Source organism: Bactrocera oleae, chromosome 5, assembly GCF_042242935.1.
Source record: "Bactrocera oleae isolate idBacOlea1 chromosome 5, idBacOlea1, whole genome shotgun sequence".
In the NCBI taxonomy this organism is placed as follows: Eukaryota; Metazoa; Arthropoda; class Insecta; order Diptera; family Tephritidae; genus Bactrocera; species Bactrocera oleae.
In genome coordinates this window covers 52,526,635-52,549,962 of record NC_091539.1, presented here as the reverse complement: position 1 = coordinate 52,549,962, position 23,328 = coordinate 52,526,635, and the positions used below count along the sequence as shown (strand labels likewise).

The window sequence follows — 23,328 nt, the reverse complement described above, 5'->3', positions numbered from 1 at the left end:
TTAAGAACAATTTCAATATTTGTTTGACAAATTCAAATGACAACAATTTTTTAAAAATTTATTAATAATTTTACTATACTTAATTTATTGATCTACAGCTTTTAGTCAAGATATTATTTTTTCTATGAAAAAAAAACTAGCTAACAAAAATCATTATCTGCACCAAAACATTGTTCAAGAATCGAGTAGTTATGTTTACAACCGCAGTTTAGGTGAAGGTCAAACCTATTTTGAACTACATGCACTCAAATATATATATATTATGTAGGTATATATACGTATATAATATAAAATGTGTTTTCCAATAGCTGAAAAATAAAGTAAACAAAAATTAGTGAAAATAAAACGAGACTCATGATAAAAGTTTCGTACACACATATATACATATTTACAAGTTAATGATCTCTGCATGATTTCACACAAAATTTGAAATGCGCTTAGCACAAAATATTTCATATGCGATGACGCATTTAATTAAATTCAAACTTCAATAAATTTGACATACACTCCTTTGTGGTCGACATTAACAATTATAATTTTAATTAGATTATTTATAAAGCCATTCCGTAATTCAATTGCCCGAATTCGCAGTGTTTAGCTCTTATCGGCGAACGGCTGCACTTGCCAGCACATATATATAAATATATTTCAACCGCAGACAGTTGCGGTTTGTGGGTATGTGTGTGTATTTTCAATTTTTTTGCACCTCAGCTGCTCTGTTGTCTGTCTCTGTACTCTTGCATTTATACATACCATACATACTTGTATATACATTTGGTACATTTGATACATTTTTGTTTTTGTGTGTGTGTGCTTGATGTCAAGTGAATTGCGTAGATGATTTGAAAATTTTCCACGCACACGATAACAAATAAACAAATCAGCGCTAAACACACAAACACATATATTTAATGTAGGATACCCAGGCGTATGAGTCACCTGTGTTAATGTGGAGCAAGTGTAACAGTAAACGTATGACGACGGTAAACAACAAGGTGCAGTGCGAAGCTGCAAAGAGTAAACAAATGCAGTGATTGGCGAGCAAAAAGTTATTGTTTGTAAAAAACAAAAATATTTAGTGAAAGTTGTTGGCAGCTGCTCTGATATTTATGAGCTGTAGTGGGGGTGTTATGACGTGCATATGTTTGTACCTAACTATATTTTGAATAAGTTTTTGGCTGCTTGTTTTTCAAATTAATAATAAAAACAAGAACAAACGTTAACTTTGGCTGCATTGAAGCTATAATACTTTTCACAGTTGCATTTCTCATAGCATTGTACAAAAAGCAGTTCAGCAGTGTACAAAAAGATTGGTGTCTTGATTTTGATTGGCCGGTTTGTATGACTGCTATATGCTGTAGGGTTCCGATCTGAATAATTTGTTTAGATATAGTAGCGTTACCTTGAGTAATAATCTATGCTGAATTTCATTGTAATACCTCGTTAAATAAAAAAGTTTTCCCTAGAAGATATTAATTCTGATCGTTCAGTTTGTATGACAGCTATATGCTACAACGATCAGATAATTGCACCAATATCTCAAAAACTAAGGGACTGTTTCGCGTCCATACAGACGGAAATTGCTAAATTGATTCAGCTTGTCAAGCTTATCATTTATATATACCTTTTATAGAGTTTCAGACGGTTCTTTACAACCCATCTTCACTTTGAGTCCCATATGAGGAGACTAACGAAAACGTACACCAAAAATCCATTTCTACTCAGCTGCCTGTAGCAATTGATATAAATTTTGAAATAATTTTTTTAATTTCACAATTTTTTTTATCTCAGCTTTCTGATACAAATCAGTGTTTACGTTTTGCCACAGGCTTAAGTTGGCACATTTTCCATATTTAATTAAGCTTAATGACATGTGTTTTTTTTTTTTTGTTTCTGTAAGTGAGTTGACAAATTTCAGTTTATGGCTGAATGCACTTCAATGTTGTTGAACTATTATATTATCTACACCCATGTATGTATGTATGTATGTATACACTTTTATAACACTTGTGGTTTACATACACACATACATTTATATACATATGGTATATGAATGCACAGATATAAGTAAACATAGAATAGTTGATGATAAGTAAATAGCAAACGGTAATTACGGTTTTATAAAAATTATTGCAAAGTAATTATAACGAAAAATAGTTAATAGTAGTGACAAAAAATGTACTTACCACTTATTGTTTATACCGAAATCAGGGTCAGTTTATAATTTAACACACTTTTAATTATTTCAATTAAATAGCAATTAATTAAATTTAGTTACACTAACACAGGTTCAGTTGGATTCAATGCTGAAAAGAGATTTAGAATAAAACTATAATAATGTTGATATAAGTCTTAAATGTTTAAAATGAATTTTTTAATTTTGAAATCGCACAATACAAAACTTCAAAATTCAATCAAGTAGTTTTCTCAAACAAATTTCAACAAAATCAAAAGAATATCTCTTAAAGTGAAAGTTTTGCTAAAACTGTGTTACATTTCGGCGGTAAAAATCGCATGTTACAAAAACATCAAAATTCAAGCAAATTTTTTTTGGTAACATTTTATTAAATTTCCGTGGAAATAAAATCGCATGCTACAAAAATGTTTAAATACAATCAAATAGTTGTTATAAAATGTTAGTTTCTGTTTGAAATATTATCAAAATTCCGTGGAAATATAATCGCATGTTACTAAAATATCTAAATACAGTCAAATAAGTTTCACAAGTTCTCAAATATATGTTCAAAAGAAAGTACGCTCGAAAATCTTATTATTTTTTGTTAACATCAACAACATCATCAATTACAATGCACCTACAGCGTAGGCTTGTCTCCAATTGTTTTTTTATAATTATAGCTAATTCATCAATTTCCACCTTTTTTATAATAATAAATGTATTCAGTGAATAGCAAGCATATTTTTTTAAAATCCATTTAAGCGCTTTCAGCTGATTTCTGAGAAATAATTAGTTTTATTTGCTACGTTAATTTGTCTGACAAAAATGCTGATCGATTGCCTTTAAATATTGATTAATGAGCGACATATTTTGAATTGAATAATAATGTTTAAACAAGAATTCTAACGACTTGCATATAATAAAAAAATCTATAAGGTAAATAAAGATATCAAAAATATCAGCTGAAGCTGTACATTTCAAATGGTGATGGCATGACAAAAGCTAACAAAAAAACGAAAAACACAAAACAAAAAAAAAAAGAAAAAGATTTTTAAAACTGACACACACACTTATTGAGCTTGTCTGGTTAATGGTAATTATGGTTGTTTTAATTGATGTCATTCGATGAAATAATATTATTTGAAATTAAAATCCACATAAAAATGTTTATTTGAATTATAAATATGTAAGCAAAATTTAAAAAGAAATTATTAATTTTTGTAATACGATTTCGATGCGCAATTTGACAAACCTATCAATCGATGATTTGGTTAGAATATGTGCAATTTGGTTGAAAAAAAATAGTTACCGCTTTTTGGCACTGCCGCCAGCTTGGAGGCAACGAATTAGAATTTATTATTGGCTTGTGGAAGGCAATTTTTTGTAGTCATTAAAACAAGCCGAAAAATTTAATATTACATAAGACAATTTTTATTGGTTAACACGAGTTTAACAGATGATATTTAAATTTTAGGGCATGCAATTTATCTAGTTTTCTAGGTAGATGGCTAGTTATGTTAAAGGCAATAAGAATGGTTGGTCACCTCAACGTGAACAAAATTTCTTGGTTACTTTGGTGTTAATCGTTAAACACCGAGTTTAAGAAAAAAAATTCTTCATGTGAAATCGTTTTAGGCGTTTAGCTAGAGATAACCACAGTTTAAGACTTAATTTATCTGAAAGATGGAAAAATGTGGCCAAACAATATTAGTTTTTTGATGGTTTAGTTTTTTCAGAATCAAAAATTTTCTGTATACATTTTTAGAAATAGTACGAAACCATTTCAGTTTAATTAATTTACTTTTCTTTCTGGGTGTGCATTAGATTAATTAAAAAGTTAAAAAAGCCGAGGAGTGTTTTTGAAAACGTTTACTGAACAACTTAAAGTACTAGTTTCTGGTATTTTCTATGGTGTTTATATTATCATCATAAATATAACTGACTAGCTAGATCAAAAATTTATTGCGCCACCCAACCCGGCTTCCTTAATTTATACACACCCATTTTGTATAGCATATCAACTCGATGATTTTACACTGCCAACGTCAACGGAATTCAATAGCCATAAATAATTAGAATCTCCGATGTAATTTTAACGCCCACAGCAAACCAATTGTCTCAGAATTTTGTAATTAAGAAAATTACACATTTCCGAAAAATAATTAATCATTAAGAAATAAAGCAAAAACAAAAATAAGAATAGAAAGAATGAGAAATTAGCAAAAACAAATTACAATTTAAAAAAATTTTCCCAAACGGTAGCGTATTATGCAGCATTTTTGAATCAGATACTCCAATAATTGCACCGAGCACTACAACAAGTACACGTATGTAAGATAGGAGTGTTGTTGCAGATTGTCGGAATTGATAAAAGGGAAGTTGTAACAATGATTTATGCGAATTTCCGCAATACCCGCCAGCAAAGGTGAAGTACAACACGTAGAGGGTGTAAAATTTTTATTAATCGCATTTTAGCAAATACTTGCACAATCAAAATATCATCTTCCCCGACAGCTTGTGAATGCGATGTGTACAAAGAAATTTCACAAAAAACTGAACTTCCTGCTAAACAGCACAACGAATATGAGCAGTGCTAAATTGAAAACGCATAATTTTATTTTATTTACTTTTTGTGAATAAAAAGAAAAACAAATTATGCAAATTTGTGCAATAAATTTAAAATTTCTACCCAGATCGTGTGCAGCAAATTAATGACAGACGTTTAGGCAGAAGCTGCAGCATGCATATTAAGATTTGAGGTTAAAAATAAAGAATTACTACAATTTTATATATAAATTTGGGAAAATTCATATAAGCCACAAGCCTACAACAACGATAAAGCGAAACAAATAATTGATAATAAACCACATAACCTCCTCATTCGCTATAAGAAATGTTTTACTATGTTACTCATACGCCATGTCGTGTGCTGCTGTAGTCGCCATCAAACCGCCGCCTGCAAGCACGATTTCTTATGAAAAACCGCAAACACTTATGGATCTCAGTATACGCAAGATATTTTTATTTTAAACATACATATTACTCTTTTTATTGTTGCTATTGTTGTTAATGGGCTCTGCAAATAATTGTAGTTCACATTATCAGTTTCAGCGAATATTTCTTACGAAAGCGTTGAGTGTTGCTTAAGTTTTTGTTTGTTGTATAAAATACGTCTCATTATTTGACCTTACTTGTGTTTGCTTTTTTTATTAGGTGCACTAAATTTAATGGCACTTTAGCTGTTTATTGCTTATTATAATTTTTCTTACTTTTTGAGGATTTCTGATTTTTAACTATCTGAAAAAAATTGGCCTGTTCTATTTGTTATTCAAAGTATTTCTTACTAATTTTACAAAATAAATTTAACTAAGTTAACTAAAGTATTTCTTCAACATACATTTTAAATTTTTTCAACTTTTTCCCACTTAAAAATTGAATGTTTCATGATAAAAAATGGCGGAAATTTCGTTGAAATGTGTATTTTATGTAAGAAACTTTATTGTAAGGAAATTCCACAAGCGTTCAATGAAATATTTTCCAATCAAAAGTAAAAACATTCAGGAAGTTAACACAACAACGTTACAACAACTACGCTACATACAAACATACACAATTAGGTATGTACATATAATGGGTGATATCAGGCATAACAAGTACTTAAGCGTAATGCTGTTATACTCGCTTCTTGCGTTAAACAATGAAGAATTCTTATACTTCTTTCAACACCAAAAATGATAATAAATCTTTTTAAATGAAAACATTTCATTGTATTTAAAGTGAGTGAATACTTTGTGATATTTACTGTTTGCTGAAATCCCATTTGTAGTTGTTGCAGTTGCAACTGTGTAACGGAAAATTAGTGACTCACTCAATTGATCTGCGCAGAGACAAGCCGAGACGCGGTTGCTTTCTTCCTTAAAATATTCTTGGCGGGTTGTTGGGTTTGTAAGCGGATGCAAAGTGATGATCAATAATAATAATATAAAGCGGGAAGAAAATAGGCGTTGCGAAGGCATGTTATGATGGGGATCAAAATGGATAAGAAATTCGAAATAAAGGCAAAGTTTTAAAAAAAAAGTACAGTGTGAGTAATGTTGCCACATGTTATGTTTTACTCGTATAAACTTTTCATTATCCACTCCTCGCCAGGAAACAAAGTACTACTGACATGAATTCATAGACAGGCGAAATGGTCGCTTTTTAACAAATAACAATCTCAATAATTATTTAAAAAGGAGACAGTAAATTGTAAATAGAAATAAAACGAAATAAATATCAACAAAACCGCATTATAATAATCGGTCATAACGATATAAGTCTATTTGGGCACTTACGTTACCGAATATTGGCGAAATTTCATTGGTGGTGGCATTCATTAGTGACGAGGAAACACAAACAAAAGCGTAAAGGCATATACATACAAAGACGCTTAGCGTAGATACCTGAGTGGCGCCGTCGCGAAAACGTGATCAGTCGCGTCACTTTTGGCCTACTTTGGCTATATGGTAACGCATCTATGCACAGGTACATAGGTATTATACACAGCTGATGGCTACATATTAGATGTATACATATGCATATACTTACAAACATATGTATGTAAAATTATGTGTGCATATGCATGTATATATATATATATAGTCGTTAAAGTCTTCAGTGAAAGATAACAATGTGCGAAACTTATTTTATACTTCGCAATGTAAATGGCACACTAGTTTAATGTGTTTAGCAACATGTTGCAGACAGTTGTTCGATGTTGCTAGCAACATGTTCGAGGCACTTATAAGCAAGAAATTGTTGCAAATCAGAATTTAAAGCGAATGACCAATGTTGCTGCAAGCAAAAATAAAATTAATAAGAAGTATTAATCAGAAAAAGTTAATGGAAGTCGTCTCAAATTAAAATACCGTGATTTAGGGAATAAAAGTAAGTTTCCTTTAAAATTATTGCTTACATAGTTTAACCTAATATTGAAGGAAATTGCTAACAAATTTTTAAATATTTTATTATTTTATTATTGTCATATATTTAGTTATAGAAGGTATTTGAAATATTTTTTGGATAACTGATTATCGGCAACTAAAATTTTCACTCGTAATCCTCTCTATAATTTCAATGTTTTTGGTGTGCGACTTAGACATATTTTTCATCATTATTAGATAGAAGACAGCCTAATTAGAGGCATTGATTTATTTTATATAACATATAATAAAGCATACATTTAGAAGTATAACCTAATATAAAATAATTTTCCCAAATTTCGCAAAGATATCTTGTAAGAGAAAAAAGTTTGTCATACCAGGACTTGATTTGGATCGTGCAGTTTGTATGGGAGCTATATGCTATAGTAGTCCGATCTAGAAAAATTCTTCTGAGATTTTATAATTGTCATAAGTAATATTATATGAAAAATTTCGTGAAGATTTCGGCCCAATAAAAAAAAAGTTTTTCATACAAGAACTTCATTTTGTACAAAATTTTCGATCGATATTTCGAAAACTGAGGGACTAGTACTCGTTTATGCTGACACACATGGGTAAATTCACTTAGCTCGTCACGCTGAACATTTATATAAATATACTTATAGGGTCTCCGACGTTTTCTTTCGGCTGTTGCATTCTTCGTGGCCAACATAATATACACTGTTATGAGTATTAATATTTATTAGTAAAATATTGCTGACCAACACGCTTTTGATACAAGTTTTCAGAAAGCTTTCAGAACTTATATGCAAACAAGTTTAGCTCATATAATTGAAAATCAAATTCAATATAATTTTTCTACCAGCAAATTTGGAAAATAACCACCTATAAAATAGTTTATTTAAAAATATTATAATATTAACGCTAAATATATGCGTAAATATATATATTTGCTCTAGGGGATTCCCACCACCTTTATATTTAGTTATGCTCCAAATATTTACAACTATCTTCAACTTTCTTATAAATATAGCTATAATTTTATTAACATAAAACAACATAATTTGGTGAAAGGTTAATAAGACATAAGTCTAAATAGTCAACAAGAGCGTCAGCAAAATATTTTTAGAAGCATAGGCCAATCGCCTTGTCGCAGTAATTAAAATTTGCATGAAAACCACAGACAACCACACAAAAGAAGAAGTTGCAAAGGTTTAAAAATCGAAAACGCAAAATACGCGACTGCTTTACTAACTAAACAAATGTTTCAATCTTTTATTGCTTTTTTTCAAATGCTCAAATAACTGGCCCACCAATCAGTCGTAGAAGACAGCTGATATACGGTTCGGTTTTACATAAACACACAACGAATGCATGCGAGTTAAGTATTTTATATTATACTTAGCGCCAGCGTCATGCGATAGCCAACAGACGCTAACATAGTACCCAATACTTTGGCGGTTGGTTGACTTGAGTTGAGTTGGTAAAAGCACAAATCGAAAACAAGCCGCTGATAGATAAAGCATTGAAGACAACACCAAAAGCGCGTAAAAACTAGAAATGAGAAATACAATATGCATACGGTATATATATTATATATATTGTATATAATTGTATATACCTACATATGTATGTATATGATGTTGGTCGAACGAAAAATGTGTGCAATACCGGCGTAAACTGGATAAAACCAGATACGGTGGGGTTTTCTAACATCACTTGACTTTTTGGGCGCTTGTTTGTTGAAGACGAACAAAAAAATAAAAATAAAAGAAATTATAGTAATAAATAGTAGAATATAAATATATATATATAATAAAGAGGAATTCAGATATTTATGCAAATTAATATGTAAGTATATGCGTTTGAAAACATGGTTATAAAATATATATACATATATATAGGGTTATACCTTTTACTATGTGTGATATTTTGCCGAAATCACTAATTTATCGCCTTCTAGGTAGACCAACAAATTTAAATAATTCAACTTAAATGATGTCTGATTTGAAGAATTAAGCGTTAGAGCATTCAACTTTAAGATCTAGCACAAAAATAAATAACGGAATAAATTACTTTTAGTATTAGTATTTGAATGCAGCTACACTGATTGACAGCAAAAAATAAATATATATACATATGTATATAATTATATGAGAATACAATATATATACCATATGTATCTATAATGTATAATCGTAACATTAACTTCAAATCAAGTATGAGTACATACAGATATATATATATATATTGTATTATGATTTATTACAGTTTATTGCACACACTCACACATGCACATACACAATTAATTTCATTCTTATGTTAATCACCCGCTCATTTGCATACATTGAACTCGTATTTAAAATATAAATCTATAATTTGATTTGATTTCTAAAAAAGTAAACAATCAATACTTGCATAGCTAATCGCTTGTTATGCGGAAGTGATAATGAGTTTATGTAAAAAAAAGTTGGTATTAAATCGCTAGAAACAAAAAGGCCTTTGTGGCTTTGAAATATGCAGTACTTTTAAAAAATACCCATACAAACATATATACACATCTACACACACAAATACATCAATAATATTGTAGTTTACGAGTTCAAACATTTGCTCCGCTTGCAATTTGCATAATTAGGCGGGTGGTGGTACATACTTGTATATATATACATGTACTATACATGTACTATACAAGTATATATGAATTCAGATAAGATTGTTTAACATATTTTAGTACATTCAGACGCTTCATGATTTCTATGTATTTCACAGGAACATATCCTTCCACAAATCAATTCCTTTTGTGCATTGCAAAGAGTAGTCCAGTTTAAGAGCACTACGAAATGGTTTTTAATAATAAGAATAATGTACAAGTTTTCAGAATAGTTTTTGTAATATATACATATTGAATAAAAACGTTGTGACGTTCAAAAATCGATTTCTTTTTAGCATTTAGGTATATATGTATATTTGAAAATATTTCCCGAAAATTTGTAGTTGATCCGCCAAATAGTTTAGGAGGTATGAGCGTATATGTACTAATTTTTTAATTTAGTGTAATCGGATCCCAAAAAAAAACCTCTTTTTTCTTAAAACGCTGCTTTCAGAGTCGCTGGACCAAGTGATTTAAAATTTTTACATGACCTTCTTAGAAATTTGTCAGGTGATGATCGAAGAAAGAAAATTTTTGATAATAATTTAGATTTTCTAGGCTACTCTTAAGTGTAAATTTGTTCAAAAACGAATATTCCTCGTTATTTATCTATATTAATGCGAAATTTTTTGGATTTTTTGATTTGCGATAATTTTAAGTAGAAAAATCTTCCCCACCATGAGACACTTTTTGTCGGAGCTCCTTCTGGAGATCGACTATGGCTTCAAGAGATTCCAAATTTGTAATAATGAATTACCATATATTAAAGTACATTAAACTCTGAAAAAGTGCATTATTTTTATTTATTTATTAAATAAAATGCAACTATAAAAAAATTCACAGAAAAAAGCGTTTTTTTTACATGCAAGTGGATTTAATCCCTTAATTTATTTTTCAGTGAAAAAATGTATTTATTGCATTGACGATCGCTGTGAAGATCAGTTTTTTATAAACATTTCAATTTTTATTTTTCATATTCAAAATTTTCGAAAAATGAAGAAATAACGTGAAAAGAAATTTTGGAATATTTTTTCGCTTATTTACTTTATTTCAAATATGATATTAAATTAATCCAAACCCGATGGTCACTGCCTCTTTTCTAAAATTTCGTTTAGTTTATGTTAGAAAAAGCTTTTAGCGACCTTAAGTGTTTCTAATTACTCTAATATTTTTTATATAAATTTTAATAAAAACCTCTTCTGTAACAAAAATGGAAATATTCGATTGCATACTGAAATAAATGAAAACTTTACGGTTTCTAATGGGGCTTTTATTTTTAACTCTGCTACTTTCTTTGCTATCGAAATTTATTAATAAAATAAAACAACAACTATATATATAACAACAAATGATTTATCAAGTTATTTAGTAAGACAGTTTTTATTAGAACGCTGAAAGTCTATTACCCATCATCACATATTATTTTAGGTTTTAGTATTACCACAAAATTTAAAATAAACATTGTATTAAACTAAAAAGGGGTTTGAAATTTTAAAAATATAATATAAAAGTCCAATAAACTTACTTTAGAAAATATTATTAATGCCACTTTCTAAATCAACTTAGTAAAGTCAGAAATGAAAAAAAACCTTTTTTGCAGTTAATAGACAAAATTTGTGTAAAAACTAAGTGTATTAATATAGTCTCAAATTTAGGAATATAGGAACTTATACTCTCGTATTATACAATTAGTTCCATTTTGCTAAAGTATTGAAGGCTTAACTACAGTAAATCAACATTTTAATAGAACGTGCACTAAAAACAGAATTTTTATTATATCCGTTTTGTTGAAAAAAAACAGTATGTACATAGTATAACAGTACACATATAGTATCCAAAAAATTCTAATTCTATTGTATTATTCTGATTTTATGTTTGATAAATTAGCTTGGCCAAATGTGTTATTTCCAAGCGCTAAGCAATTTGTAACGCGCAATTCTATCATCAATGGTATTTAATTAACTTTAAAAAAATTCCTAAAAGTCAGTGAAGTCATTCAAGTGACTCTATATGATACTTTACTTGCTTTAAGAAATATATGCTTTTAAACCGCTTAATTTTATCTATACGCCAAAATTTTAATAGCAATAATGTTGATATTTCTAAGTAATATAAATAATATTTATTTAACAATTTAAAAACCCCCCCAAAAGAAAAACTAGTGACGCAGACAAATACTCAAGAGCGCAAAGCTGATGAATTGGCGAATTTTGGTTTGCAATAATTGCATTGTAATGTGGCATTCTCTTATATGGTATATCCGGTATATATATATTATATGGATATTCTGAAGTGTTTTGATAAGTTTAAAAATTGAAAACAAAAAATTCAAATTAATTTATTAAACTTTTATTAATTTGTTTAATAATATTTTTTTAGTTTGTAATAATTTTTTTTAAATTTATATTTTAAGATATTTTTAAAAAAATTTTTTTTTTTTAATTTTTTTTATTGTTAATTGATTTTGTATTTTTTTCATACTTTTTGTAATTTAGTTTTCATGCTTATTGCTGTTCAAAAGCTGCTTAGTTCTCATTACAGCTCATTTTCACTCAACAGCGAAATTGTATGCGTTATTTTTTACAAGCTTTCATATTTTGCTTTTCATTTCATTCTAATTTTTTATAGAAATTTCTCGTATGTAATAACAGTCAAAATTGCATTGCAAAATTGTTTGCAAATTACATTTGAATGCATAAATCTTTGTGTGCTCAACTGGAATTGCCAGAGGCTAATTTTACTGCTCCAAATAAGTAAATTGATTATAAAAAATGAAATTATCTGTAGTAAATTAATCTAGTTGACATTCGTAAAAGCTACCGACTTTAATTTAATTGTTGTAAAAACATATTAATATTTTTTCAAACACGTTTATTTTCTTTATTTGTTTTATTATTATTCAACAAAGCGTTCGTGTATACGTGATGTGTTTTAAAAATAACGGGAATTTTAAAATTAAAATTTCGCCAGTTTGGAGAGGCAAATTGTCAATTTTTTTTTTATTATCTTGATATACATACATGCCCCTAAAGTACGATAAAATTTTCAGCTGTATTCATTGCTAGCTTTGTCTATAGCAGCCGCTAAGGCTAGACGTGTTTTTATGAGTTTGGCGATTTTCGTTTGTTAAAAGAAATAGATGAAAGAATTGGTTCGTTAATTCTTGACCAAAAACCATACTGTAACTATGCCCAAGCCTCCATATTCGCCATACATAGCTGCGTGCGACTTTTTTCCTATTTGCAAAAATAAAGTAAAACTTAAAGGACCATCATTTCATAGTATAAAAGAAAATCGAGTTTGAGAAGTGTTCCGAAGATTCGAAGAAGCGGTAGTGTAAGTGCGAATGGCCACTATTTTAAAGGTGACAACATAAATGCAGGCAAATGGCGGCAAATTATAAAAATTCATCATTTGTATTATTGCCCTAATTTGCTATCATTAGGCTATATCTATTAAATATTAAGGCAAATTTTAATTAAAAACATATATTCGCCATTGTAAAAGCTGACTTATTATTATTATTTTAATATTGTTATTTTCCGTATTTAATTTTATTATATCTCACTTTATAATCTATAAATTTCAATTACTTGTTCTTAATGACGTTATTGTTTAAAAAAAAACTCGATATTATTTCATTGTTGGTTAATTAACTTAAGCCGTCTACAAATTTATGGCGGATATTCGGTTTGGCTTTGCCTGGGTGAAAAACAACAACACCAAATGTAATCTGCTTGATTTTCAATCACGTACAAAGTTTTTTCTTCGAATAACTTCGTTTTTCTTCAACTAATTTTGTCTAATTACAGATGTTGAGTAAGTATAGAGTTATGTAAATACATATGTATGAGCTGTTTTTGTTTTATCCCTAATTAAGTGTATTGTGGTCATACTGAAATTATTCATTTCAAGTTGTGTACAATTTCCCTGGTACTTATAAAGTTAATATTGAAATAATTGCAAGAAAAAGAGGCGCATATTTTTACAGTAGTGGCTTATGCAAGGTTATCAGTAATTAATTTTTTTTATTAAAATCTAGTGATGAAAACTATACTTAGATTGTAAGTAATCGAAAAATTGTCACTACATACAACAAATTAATTAATTTATAATACATATTATTTGATTACTTAAAATTTAATTCTGGATTTTTTTTATAGCTAGATTTTTTTATCTAGTTTGCAGATGCAAATTTCATAATAGACGATATCGTTTTATTCGATTACGTTTAAATAATCAGCGTTAAGCTAATAGTTATCTATATAAAACCTACTACAAATGCATACCTAGCTATGAGTCTAGCTTTAGCATGCCTCTGTAACTTGCCTTTTCCACACATTTTACTACCCCAATGCCTTACATCAAAAGCGTCAACGATTTATAAACGATTTATGCAGATTTGTACGCTCAGCAGATGTTGCCGCAGTCGCAATTTCACGTTGGCACTGCAATTCAGTGTTCACGTGATCTTTCCAGTTCATTGATTCATAGCAAATCGCATATATAACGAACATTTACAAGTCGGCTAAGTGCTCGTCGATCATATGCATATCGTGTAACACAAATGCCGCTCCTGCTGTTTTCTCACAGAATCGATAGCACTATCAAAATTATATATAAGCATGTCACTTTTAATCGCTGCTACGTACGCTCAGCGGCGTTACTTTTGCATTTATAAAATCAAAAAACTTTATAAGAAAAAACAAATTGGTAAATAAACTATAGTGGCTCGATCAACACTCTATTGAACGAGCAAATTATTCAAATGCAAATGTAAAGCGGTGGGAGGGGCATTTTAATATATACGACTTGTGCATATCTGTGTGTGTGCGTGTGTTTACATTCTGTAACTGCAATAAAGATGAGTGCTACTTAATAGGTTTCACTGTGCGATCGCCATTTGGAGGCTCTTCCGACAGACAAACAAGTTAACCGTATGAGAGTCGCGGCGCAGCGTTTGTTGTACGATTTGATTTCCTATTGTTTCCGGTTAAAACTAGATATACATATATGAAATGAAAACAAAATGTGAATATCTACATATATTTCATTAAACGTTGTGTAGTGCTGTTGGAATTTTCCGACGTTATTAGTTACAAGTTTATTAGTAGACATACGCGCACAAATATAATATTATTCATGCATGCATATTTATAGGCAATCAGTGGAGAAATGGTGGTGCATTTATTACTGTTAACGATTACAAACGATGCGATGACATTTGTTGCTAGCGCATTTGGGCGGTTAATAAATTGTGGTTAACTTTGCAATTTTATAAAATTAAATAGTTTAATTTTTTTGATGAATTTCTCTCTTGTAAAGAAATTTGTACGTGAAAGCAATAAGAAAATTAAACAGTTGAATTTAATGAGTTATATTCGTTTCGCAGATATTGTAAGAATTTTTAACTGAATATAATCGGCTTCCAAAGCTTTAAACACGTTTTTCTTGAAGCACCGTGAAGGTGAGAAAAATTGCTCCGAAACAGCTAGACCGATCGACTTGAAATTTTCACACGACCTTCTTAGATATATTTATATTGAAATAATATTTTTGATAATAGTTTCCATATCTTAAGCCAGTCTCAAGTGTAAATTTTTTAACAAAACTCTACTTTTTTTTTGGAGAGCCATCATTTTGTCAAAAATCTAAAAAAAAAATCACAATAAAACGTTTTCTTTCTGACCCGTTTAGTAAAAGAAGGCGAAGCTACATTATTACTTTGGTAGCAAGCGATCATCAATTGATTTCTATTCGATTATGGTTGTCTATTCTATTTTTGCCAGTTGTCTGCTCGATTCACCACTTATCCATTCTGAACCATTTGAAGACAGTTAATTTTATCAAGTAAGTGACCAGAGGAAAGGCTTTAGGGTTTTTAAAAAATTTTTGAATAATAAATAAAATGTAGAATTTTTAATAAATTTGGACATTTTTTCAATCTTGTAACTAATTTTTTATACACGAGTTTCTATATTTCTACTAGATACTCATTTTATTATTATGAATTTATCAAAGTAATATATATATTTCAAAAAACGTCTTATATTTTTATTTGCAGATCTTTTCTAGATTTCGGGTGATGTTTGTAGCCGTTAATTTTATTCGTATATAATTGATGGGAATCACCAAAGCGGAACTTCTTGGTCAATTAGTCTAATCAGGTGAGTTATTATGATAGCGAAGAGTAAATAACTAAGAGCAAACTTAAAATATAGTTAATTAAATTGTGTAAACATAGATATACACACATATATTTATTTTTGTTCTTACCGTAAAAAAGGGACAACAATAATACGATAATAGTTAAAAATTTTGTATATAAAATATGTATACATGCAAAAAAATTATTAAAAAAATTTATAGCAAAAATTACATATTATGAGAAGCTTTCTCCTTGCTAAAATATTTTATTTTTCAATAAACTAAATTAAAAAACGGATTTTGTTTTATATTACTATATTCAATAACTGAACACCATCAACAATTTGGATTAGATTTACTGGCAAAAAAAATGTTTGGAATATAAAACAACTGTACATAAAAACCTATCGTAAATCTTACATCCTCTCTAAGATCTATTTTTACCTCCATATATGTGAAAATTGTCCAACTTACATAGTTTTTGTTCAAGTATATTGATAATGTTTCCGCACATACAGCCACTTTTATTGGAAAAAAAAAAAACTCAAACACGCACGCACCTATACATGAAATAACTTCAGAATCATCACACTATATGTTATATGACCGCACTCTCACCTTGGGTCATATTTTATACGCGACTTATCGCCACTTGAAAAGGTGTTGATCGCAGCTGCTTTGAAATTTCGACCGTATGGAGAGTTTGAGGACTTCAGCGTGTCGAAAAGAAATTAAATCAGAACAGAAAAATCGTTCGGTAATAATAAATTAATCATTGCAAGCGCTAATTTATTTCATACCACTTGTTATGTAAATCCCTCAACAGTTTCACAAAAGCTTGCTTAGTCATCTGATTAGCCACATTCTGATATTTCGTGAGTGATGACGAAGATTCTTGTGACGAAATATTTTCTAACAAATGGTGGAGTTGATTTTGTTTTCAATTTGAATTGTATGCTGATAGCAAAATTTAGCGAGTTATTATAATACCGTCATAAAATTTTTCCAAAGCAAAACAAAAACATTCGAAACGCTTCGAACAGTTCTTTTATGCAAATAAATGAATTCTCACTTCATTCTTTGCTGCTCTTCTCTATCATTCTTCTTTATTTAAATTAAAATTTACCGTTACAAAAACTCAATACCCAAAAAATGGCATTGATACTCATATATATATACATATGTACGTCTGTAGTATGTCTTTTGCAGTTAATTGCCTCCACTGCCATCACAGCTGATTGCATTTTGCATTTTTTCTCTAAAAATAGAATTTTTAATAGCCCCACACAAAGTGAAGGGAATAAAATATTTTTTGGCATTACAAAATTTGCTTCATTGCACACTGGAAAAAATACAAATACATACATACGAGCGTAAAATGTACGAAAATAACACAAGTATTAATAAAAATGCCAATATAACTTTAAAAATAGCCGCCAATATCTTTGAATGATGTGCAATACGAAGATGTATATTTATGTAATACATGTATATATGTATATGTATATATGGTAAGTAACGTCAAAATATTTTTTTACTGTTCAGAGCTCAGCAGGTCTAAAAGCTTCGCTAGGCAATAGAACAGGTGCGCAAGCAACAATTTTGGAAGGGAGGGGTTTTGCAAAAAAAATAAATTATAAAAAACAGTATTATTTTCAATGGAAAACTAACGGGATTTTTGTGCCAAATGCTGTGAAGCTACAGACGATCAATGTTATTGAAAAAAAAATTCAAACACTTTTTTTAAATAAAAATTGTAAAACTTACACAATATGTTAATCAGGAGGAATGAAGCACATTTAAATTTGAAATTTATCATTTAAATTCCGAATAAATAAATTCATGAGCGGTATACCATATATAGTACACTGAAAACTTAGACACTCATCAACATTAGTAACAGTATCTTTTAAAAATAAAAGGAAATCATCAGCGGTATATATTGTACACATAACTAGATGCTCAGTCCATTAGTAACCGGATTTCTATTACTTTCAGAGCATATCAATTTTATAGCATACTCATGCTCTCATAGCCAACCTCGGCATTTTGTATAAAATCTGTTAGTATTTTTGAACTAGCATTGACTAAGCTAGCCGCTTGTTTAAAGTCAATTAGCTTACTTTATGTAGTCGAAAATATGTAAGTAGGTTTAGGGGGTCAAAGCCCTCTTTGAGCACAGCCTTCACACAGGTATAGCATATACACCCGTAAACTTCAAGCAAACGTGCATTATTATGTCGCTGCAACATGTTGGCACTACTGGCAATCGTAAAGCAACAATAAAAAGCGAAAACAAAACTGCTTGCAATCGTGAGACGTTATTGCGAAACTTTAATTGAATTGCAATTACCTTTGCCATGGCAAGCGATAAAAAAGCATTAAAAAATGAGCAAACACAGCAAAAACCATCAATTGACCAATAAATAATAATCGACAGCTAGTGGCGGCAACAGCTGAGCAAACAACAGTCCTTGCCGCAAATTCCAAACTTTTTACCGCATACATAACTTTTCTTGTGCTTTGTTGCCGCTCAACATCATCACCGCAGCTTTCGTTGTTGCGGAAGTTGCGCATTTGCGGTTTGCAATTTTCAGCATTGCTTCAAAAGGGAAAAAAATTGCATAATTAATATTTTCATAAGTACTATTGTATGTGCGCAATTTCTTACATATATACATTTTTTTGCTAACTGGCATTCTAATCGCCATGAAGGTCTGCCTTCCCACCGACTTGCAGCGCTCTTGCTTTCTTTCCATTGCGCATAGTGTATGCACATACAGTCGTACATATATACAGTTACGTTTCCATATTTCTTCTAAATGCCTTTTATACGGCAACATTTCATTTCACAAGTAGCAAATTAAAGTATCTAACAGCTACTGACAGTCGGAAGCAATTGGAGGTGTGAAAGAATGTAATAATTGTTGTGTTCATTAAGAAAAAATTTAAAGGAAAGAATGAAAACATGAGCAACAACAACAACTAATACTTTGAATAAATATTAACTCAATTAAAGGCTAAGTGTTGGTGAATTGCTACTTCGCACTGGCGCTACAAAAGTGCCGAGTGATGTTGCCGTGGCGGTGTGTTTAGACTATGTACCGTTGATTAATTTATGAGTTTTGATAAGATCACTGTCGTTTCAATAAATGTCGACTAGTGTTATTTTAGTTATTTTATTTTTGTTAAACAAATAAATTGTATATATACAAGTCTATTAGTAATTTGTTTGTTTAATTAATTGCATATTTCCTATTACTATGGGAAACACTTCCGTCGGCACTTGCTCAATATTTACAAAAACAAAGAAAAACGTTATTAATAAATCACGTTGCAGGCAATTTGATAATGTTCATAATACTTTATTTACCGCTATGTTGAATGGTTGTATTATTAATAGCACATTACTGCATTTTGCATTAATTGAGTGACATAAATTCTTAATACACATATATAATATCCTATAATTTGATTCTCGAGAAATAACTATTAGTTGTAGCTAAAGCATTGGAGGAAGCTTTATGAAGAAATGTGGCCTATTTTTAATAGAAACATTTCTATAAACATTTTTTTAAATTTTTTTGAAATTTTTCGGAGATTCGTATCTTACATTCCTTGACTTTTCCAAACAAATCGTTGCTATTCAGAAGTCACTAAATTGTCTGCGAAAATAAGCATCCAATTGGTGATCCCAAGCAGAGAGCCAAGTTGATAAGTTTTTAAAAGTTTTATCGATTTTTCATTAATCGCTGGATGTCTTCTTTCTACTGGAGTTTTCATAACTTCTCAATAATAAGCTCTTATTTAAGGCTTTACATCCATTTGCAATTCAGAAAAAATTAGTTTAGTGATTTTGTGAGGCTTTTTAAAACTTTATTAGTGCTATAGATGGATACAGATAATGATCGAAGGACTATTTAAAATTTCCAAAATTTTTCTGGCATCCAAATTAAAAAAGAAATATGAATCGTAGTTCTGTTATGGTGGTATAATAAACTAAAGGCCAGAGTTTACCGATTATTTTATTTACACTCGTAATAAATAAATCGTCCAAATTTTTTTATGTATTCTTTATCTAAAATCTTTATCTTTATTATAAAAGCTTATTGCCAAGAAATGCAAGAATAAAAAAATATGATGGACAAATTGAGCGTTTATATAACCATACCTATATAGTACGCCGTCAGTAGACCTTCACTTGCGATACTTTGCCTGTATGTTTTCTTATCAGGTATTTGCCCTCAAATTTGACTTTTAAAATTTTTTCGATTATTCTCTAAGAAAAATGCTTCTCTTCGTGTTTCTGCCTGGCTGTCTCGCTATAAAAATAGGAAATCCGGCACTTTTGCATAAATAATTGCTGGAAGTACTCAACTATTTGCTGTTAATAGCAACAATTTAGCGACGAAACGAAAAAGGAAAGAAGATAATAATAATAAACTGCTTGAGAAAAAATCGGAAAATGTGCAAATCATATGAGAACAAAGCACAGTGACGATGGACAACTTCCGAAGCGCATTAAATAGCGGGTGTTGCAACAGCAAATATCACATACATATGTGTGTATTTATATGCATATGCAAATTGCCTACAGATTTATATAATTGTATAATATTATATTATATAATTGACGAGTGTTTCGTGCCGTTAGTTATCGTGTAGTGTTGTTGAGCTGTTATGTAGTTGTTGGTTTTATGAATTTCAGTCTTTGCATGCATTCAATGACAGATCTGTTGACGCGCAGCAGCAACTACAAATTGCTGTTGCAATATTTATTTAAAAAGAGCAACAAAGACACATATATATAACAACAATAGTTTTTTGATAATCTATCGAGATCATTTACGCTGTTAGCTGGTTTGGAAAACAACGTGTTCAGTGTCGTTCCAACGAATTTTATAACCAAATAATAGTAATATACAAGTACATATAAATAATATAATAGAGGCTAATTTCTAAGGAATATAAAATAATAACAATGCAATAAAACACTACATTACACGCAATTTGCTGCTGTTAAAATTTCTGTTACTCACAATTTGTTGTTACTCTTTTGTCTACATGCTAATTGGAATATGAATCTTTGTTGTTTTTGTGCTGACAAGAGCGTAATCGCCACGGCTGGTGGGTGGGCTAACGCGTTCAGCGCTGCGCATTTGCGCAATTAAGTCCCATAAAGCTCTTGTTTGCATTTAGGAAAATCTAATTCATTTTTATTTAACTGTACACATCTGAATGTGTGGTTATGTATATTGTTAATAAGAGAATTTGAGAGCCTTAGTGGCGCTGCTCTTTGTTAATAAGATAATATATTTTATATTATATTTTTTAAATTTATTTATTAAGATTTTTAATTTGACGAAATATGCTCATGAAATTTGGCATGGGTTATATCCTGAGACAATGGTGCAATCTCTCAAGAAATTCAGATCGAGTCACTATAGCATATAGCTGCCATATGAACTGTCCGATCACAGTTCTTGTAAGGAGTACTAAGAGTACTTGTATTCGTGAAGGGTATTATAGCTTCAATGCAACCGAAGTAAACGTTTTTTTCTTGTTTCATATCGTATTAAAAAAAAACTCTGACACAAAAAACTAAAACTCGTCTCTTTTCTCTCCAAATTGTTTTTTTGGGCATTATTAAATTATTTATAAAATTTTTAATAGAAATTCCGATATAAAAGCAACATTTGTTAATACCAATTTTCTTTAAAAACAATCAAATTTGTATTCCGCATTTAAAAATGTTCAAATTAAATTTCAAAATAAATATTTATAAGAAACCTTACAACAATGTATTTTAAAAAAAATTCCAAAAAAAAAATTTGTAAATAATTTACAGAAAAATATTTATAAAAAAACATAATTATAACAAAAAGTTTACAAAAATAAAAAATTATAAATTATTAAAAAAATCAAAGGAGTATTTATACAAAATTTTGTATTATTTATAAAATGAGAGAAATATATTTACTTTTATATACTACTATATTTACAAAATAAAAACACACTAAATTTCTTATTTAGCAAATTTAAAAAATATTACTTAAACCATCATAGCTATAATATAAATTCTAGCCAATTTTTGTCATATCACTCATAACGTCATATTTGCTTTTATTAATCACATGCTTTGCGTTTATAAAACAGTGTAATCAATGTTCAATAATCACATTTTTACTAAAGGAAAAACCCATTAATCCTGCTGCATATTATAAATAATTAAATGCTAATCAGTGATTATAATATTGGCAGCTATATCACATTGCACGCCGATTCGCCATTAAACACTTGATGAATGATTTCATGCCATCAGGTGGTATGTGATAGAGTGAGTGTAAATAAAAGTAAATTTGGCAGTGTGTTATAAAAATATCAAAATCAAAATCGAATTTTAAAATAATTACAAAGCTGATGTATAGTAATAAATATACATTTTTTAATTGGTTACTTTGTAGCTAAATACTGTGTGTATGCGTGTGTGCGCAGCTATTGCAAGACTCCCAAAATGTTGCTAAAAATTTTTTATATTTATTCATTATTTCATTGAAGCAAAAGTCCATAAGCGCACTTTCAATTGTCGTCGCCTATCAGAAATTGCTGATAAAAACGGCAATTCGGTGTCATAATTTAAATTGTTTGTCAGTTTAATTCTCTTGCGATAAGTTGCGCGAAAGCGGAAGGAATAACTGCATGAAGGTGCTGGAAGCAAAACTATAAATATCTACAAAATATTGTCTGCGGGGATTTTCTTTTAATTAAAAAAAAAAAAAATGTGTGCAAACTATTTATTATTAAACCAAAACTTATAAACAGAAATTAGCTGCTTTTGTCCACACTGACTTATGCCTGCCGAAGATATAATTTTAAACGATCAACTCTTGAATTTGTTTGCGCTCCGACAAATACAGTAGCCATAAATGTAGCTCTCAATTGCTTTATCGCCTTCCGTCCTGCTACCTCCTTATATCTATTCATGCACACACATCGAAACAAAGCCTGTGCAAGCTTATCGCTTCCGCTTGAGCACGAAAAACCCATTCAAATAATTATCAGCCACTTTAACTAACTGCTATTATCTATTTTTAACATAATGAGCAAAGCATTATTAACGTCGCAACAAATAGCATTTAAAATTTTCTTAGAATTATAACTTTATTATTATTTATTAATATTGAATTATAAAATTAGGCGCTCTGATATCAGTGATTTATAAAAAAACATTTAAAATAATATTTAAAAAAACCACCCAAATTTAATACCATCAGGTGGCGCTGGCGCTAAGTTTTTACAATATATAGTAGAATTAGACACATACTAACTTACTTTTGTATACAATTATAGCTAATTGTAAGAAAACTGCATTTGTATCTGCAGTTCAAAACCCAGTTTTTTATTCGCTCTGGTCATGTTCCAATTGTTAA

At 29.6% G+C, this 23,328-nt stretch overlaps 1 protein-coding gene across 3 annotated transcripts in view; it reads left to right on the top strand.

The window, feature by feature from the left end:
* The window catches only part of LOC106622067 (UNC93-like protein), a 75,708-nt gene that overhangs the window by 12,656 nt on the left and 39,724 nt on the right, over positions 1-23,328 (top strand). For all 3 annotated transcript variants that reach the window (XM_036362080.2, XM_070110506.1, XM_036362082.2), the window contains exon 3: positions 15,816-15,918. The gene's annotated coding sequence lies outside the window, so the exon portion shown is untranslated. The remainder of the gene's footprint in view (positions 1-15,815; positions 15,919-23,328) is intronic.